At 38.4% G+C, this 5,161-nt stretch overlaps 1 long non-coding RNA gene across 1 annotated transcript; it reads left to right on the top strand.

The window, feature by feature from the left end:
- The first annotated feature begins 205 nt into the window (after nt 1-205).
- Nucleotides 206-3,982, top strand: LOC118562311. The gene is made up of 3 exons (XR_004930555.1): nt 206-698; nt 2,494-2,598; nt 2,822-3,982. It is a non-coding gene; the product is annotated as an uncharacterized LOC118562311 (long non-coding RNA).
- Nucleotides 3,983-5,161: the final 1,179 nt, after the last annotated feature.

Here is a 5,161-nt window from a genome sequence, read left to right as displayed (position 1 = left end):
TAATCATTCAGCTATTGTTCTTTCATGTTCAAATTCTTCAACTCTTTCAAATTCTTCAACTTTTTCAACTTCTTCAATGCTTTTCAGCTATTTTTTCTCTTCTTCAAAGATCTTCTGCATCTTTTGCTTAATCATTCAGCTATCTGCATTCACAGTGCATTTTCGCAGGAAATGCAAATTTTTCTAGTTAGATATTAAGATTCAACTAAACCATTATGAGCAATAAAACACACTAACTCAGCAAATATCTTTTCACTTACATGGAGGAAATAATCTGAAAATCGATTACATATTTGATCATTTGAGACTGCAAACATCGAGTTTTCTAAATTATGTCGGAATCCTGAAACCATGATTTTTGTCTCAGAGTATACTTTTTAGATGAAGATGTTTACCCTTCCATGTTGAAGTAAATGGAAAAACCTAAGACGTGTAAAGTGTAAAGATCATTGTGCAAAGAATTTGACATGTTTTTAATATTAGTGATGTTGTCAGACACAACTTCCCAGCTTCAGGTTACAAAATGCTCCGTAGAAAGATCTGTTATTCGGAGCAAACATTTTTGATGAAGCATCAGTTATTTGTGTGTTTTTTTCCCTTCCACAGTCACAGACCTCCAGTTTTCCCAGACTATTCACGGCCGGCCTGTACCATTTGCTACAGCAGGAGATTGTTATAGTGCAGCCAAGTGTCCACAGGTTGGTCGAGTTATACATTATGAATTTTCTTTTCTGTGAGGTTTAAAAATTACCTGCACGCTTACTGATTGCCTCTGGATTTTGCTTTTTTGTCACATTTAAAGGCAGAGTGGGCGATATTTCCGGAAGTTTCCCAAGTCCCTTTTTGAATAACTGATCGTACCTACTCTTCCTCTCCTCAGGGGGATCGCATGAAAAAAATCTCCCAAATCTACTCTGGTCTTATCACTTTCTACTGAGGCCTTCCTCTTCTTCTCATAAACTTGTTCGCGGTTTGCTTCTTGCGACTCTCAGCAATGTTCAAACTATCCAGTGAGAGCAGCAGAGCATCAATGAACAGCTAACTGCTAAGCTAGCTGCTAAGCTAACTGGATACATAAACACTAGAAGTGCGCATGCGCAGCCAGTAAGCGGGAACTAACAAGGGAAGTGCACGTACATTGCCGTTACATGAGCGTGTCAGAATGATTGGCATGTGGGACAACCAATACATAAGGCGGTACCCCCAGAACTTCAGGTACAGGAGGGGAACGAAAACAGGAACATAACTCTGACCAATCACTGCCATTCGGTTCAAATGACAGACCAGCAGCTTTCACAGTGATCTATTTTATAACCTCCTTTTTCTGAACACAGTTTATTGACTACAGTGAGGATGGAAGAATCATTTCACCCGGTATAACAAAAAGTGTTTTTGAACAGGATGGCCAACTATAGCTTTAACTGTGTCAGATCATCATACAGATTTCAATGTCATTAAACCTGATTAAATACAAAAAAGCTGTTTTCATACAGTTATTCTCTTTACTAAGCAAAACAGCAATCCATACCAACCTGGGCCTTTGTGAAAACTAATCCTTATTGTTAAATCAGTAGTTGCATTAACTTTCATTTTACACTACCTGCAATTAGGCCTGATTACTTTCAGGCCTGCAGAATCAAGAAATTCAAAGGAAATAACCCATGTAACAATATGAAGTAGGCCAAATTTACAGTTTGGCAGAATTAAAATTATTTGGCAAAGATGAGTGGGCCAAAATTCCTTCCCAATGATGTATAAGACTTAGTATTAGTTATAGTGGACACTTGCTGGCAGTTGTTGCTTCCAAGGGTGCCACAACAAGGTATTAAGGTATGCTCACACCGAATATGAACAAGGTATATGGAGTGAGTGATTTACATGTTACCTCTATGTAAAGGCTCGATCTTGGGCAAATTAAAGGTCATGATGGGAATGATGCATTTCGAGCGATGCAAATTTGGCAATGCAAATTTCACTTTGCTCTAGTCACTCAACTTGAGCAAAGCGAAATTTAGCTCGGGTTCAATAACATAAACTTTCCTTCCAATTTGCATTGCATTAAGGGGTCCTCCTCGCCCATTTATTTAAACATAAAAATGTTTTTATGTTTCAGATTTAGACAGTACAATTACGTTTAGCGGATAGACTTCTATTTGATGACATGGTGAAGCGAGCTAGGCGAAATTTTGTCGCGTTGTCTCCACATTGTCAGCGAGAATTGTTTGCGAGAGAGAGTTGAAATGTCCAAGGACCAAAAGGTTGCCTTGTTTATTTTTGGTTGTGAAGGTGCTTTTAGGTTTAGTGTGCAATTAGGGCCCGGTTGGTTTGGGCAAAATAAATTCCCCTAAAATGAAAACAGCTTTCTGTATTAACTCATGGTACATTTGGAACCTTTGTTTGATGAACATAAACATTTAGAAGTTTATCATACATTCCTTCCTGTATAATTACCTTTAAATTGAACGACTTCTCTGAAATATCCTGTGCTTTTAGGGCCAGTTTAGTATTAACCTGATTGGAACGGGTCTTAAAGTGGCTCCAAACACCAAATGGACATCTCAAGGGAACTATGTTTCTATTAAAGTCCACAGATCTGAGGTGAGAACTTTCAAGTCATTTCCTTTGTTAATGTTTTACTGAGGCGTAATTATGCTATCCGAGTCACATTTTAGAGTGTTACTTTTTATTTTTTTTAACCATCATGTTGTTTCTGTCTGCTTCAGTGAGCTGGAAAATCAACTATTAGTTATAAACTGTCACTTTTGCATAAAATGCTGGCCTTTTGCCCACTTTCTGCTCTCTCATTCTTTCCTATGCGTAGGATGGAACAAGAATTTACGGCCGCTGCGGTGGTTTCTGTGGGAAGTGCATTCCCCACGCTCAAAATGGTCTTCTCCTCCAAGTTCACTGAGAGCCAAGCTGAAAACAAATCTCTAAATTCAATTTCATGACAGTGGGCCAGGAATGCACAATAACCGTAATTTGTTGGATCCAGTTGTTGGCTTCGAGCACAAAGGACGAGCATCAACTGTGACATCTCCGGTTCCCAGATGGCAGCTAAAAGACACAGAACACAGCCCACTTATGCAGCACGCGGTCACCATAAAGTGTTTCATTAAAACTGAAGACGAGCCAGCTGTATTCGCTTGCCAGCCATTTTGCTGTGGCACTGTTTTGTGGTTTGGAAATGTTTTGGAGTCAGGACCTAATAGTCAAGAACTAGAAACAGAAGGAATACAGTGTCATCCTTTCTCTTTTCAAGTGAAATAGTTTCATCTTAAAACAGCTTTTTCTAGTTTGTGAATTCAAAGGGTTTCTCCGGATAACGGTTTGCAGGTAGTGACACAGTGTTTTACACAAAAAATATTAACAAATTATTGGTTATCCATGTATATAGCTAAGACAGTAAATCTCTTATGTAAATAGGCCTTTTCAAGGTACCTAAGTAATGATGGCATTCCTGACCTGGCTCACGTAAGAGGTCAATGTATAGGAAAACATTGTTACCTACAGTATGTGTTCCTACCGCAGTCCATGTTTCATCTTCAGTTGTCAGATACAGTAATCTTGATCCTCATCGGCACCACTGGTAAAGATGTGTAAAAAACTTGATTAGGCTTTTTCTTTTCCTTCAAGATCCTCTGAGTCGTTTGTGAACAACAAATTATTTAAACAAGTGCCAAATGTAGGATTGGAAACTCTGTAGCTGTAAACAAATGCATGTCATTTTATCAGTGTTAAACTTAACTCACTCACCAATGACATTCTGGATGCTGCAGTCTGTAATATTCCACTTCTTTGAAGCAACAGATGTTTTTTTCAGTGTTTTGCAGGACAGCTGTAATATTTTGCTCCAACACAGCGTTACCTAAACTAAGAAAGCTACTATACTGTCCTGACACTGTCACCTAAAACACACACAGCTTCATCTCGGCTGTTCTTGCACCTGCATCCGGAGAGCTTTGCTGATGTAGTAAGCTAGCATTAGTTTGTTTTGATATTCCTTGTTGATAATACGGCTTAATATATTTGAGTCCAGTTCCAGGTAATTATGTGTGGACAGAAATTACAAAAAAAAATGTTTTTCCTGGTTCAAGAACTTCATACTTTGTTTTGAATGTCATAAAACTCAACGCCTATTGTTTGAGTTGCTACATACGCTAAAATCTGTCTTTGAGGGAAGCAAGCAGAGCAGGTCAAGTAACAATCAAATACCAGTCCTCTTAAATAATGAGCCAAAATGGTCAGATCAATACAATGATTATCCAGACATACAATTCGCCTTTTTCTATGTCCACCTCAGTCACCAGACCTAAATCCTGCAGGAAACCTGTGGTGTGGGCTGCAGAGAAGATGTCAAAAGGGAGAGCACTGGACTCTGAAGAGTCTAGAGTTTATACAAAGAGGTCAGACATCCCTCATTCTAAATTGTCTAATAATAAAAGATGATTTTAACACATCTTTACCTGGTTAGCCAAAAAAATGGCGCTCAACGCCTTACTACTGAATGTCACTGAGAATCACATTGACACACTAACTGTTCTGATTAATGTCTGTGAGGAAAAAAAAACTGATTAGTCTATTTCTAAGAGTTTGAGCTGAGTGTAAAAGAGTTTTACTCATTACTATACAAGTTCTTGTCTGTTACAGTGCATGACACAGGATCAGGTGTGGGGTCTCACCCTCTCCGTTTGGTCTGCTGTAGGTTCTCACAACCCTACCTCTAACAAGCATCCATACTCTGAAACGTGTTGTAATTTATTTATGTTCATCCATATTTATTCTGTACTTACTTTTGAATATGTTGTTTTTAATCTGATACAATGACTACTACCAGCAGAGGACACATTCTCTGCTTTGCCAAAAAAATACTCTAATAGTGTATTTTATAACCACTAACCTGAATGTATGGTGCTTTTTAACTACTAGAATTACCTCTGATCTAAAGAAGGAAAATACTGATGTTTGGAGTAACACGTGGCTTTGGCAGAGCCTTGTTTGTTCTAACTGACTGAGTTAGAAATCTCTTCAGCTGATGTACAATCTGCTCCTAAAGCAGACCAGAGTACTGTTTTGACACATGATTTTTAGGAATATAAACTGAACTTTTACATGGCAAATCTCCTCCTGCAGAAGAAATTAACTCCTCGTCAACAGCTGT

The sequence above is a fragment of the Fundulus heteroclitus genome, unplaced genomic scaffold, assembly GCF_011125445.2.
Source record: "Fundulus heteroclitus isolate FHET01 unplaced genomic scaffold, MU-UCD_Fhet_4.1 scaffold_855, whole genome shotgun sequence".
NCBI classification, from domain to species: domain Eukaryota; kingdom Metazoa; phylum Chordata; class Actinopteri; order Cyprinodontiformes; family Fundulidae; genus Fundulus; species Fundulus heteroclitus.
This window is presented reverse-complemented; position numbering and strand designations above follow the sequence as displayed.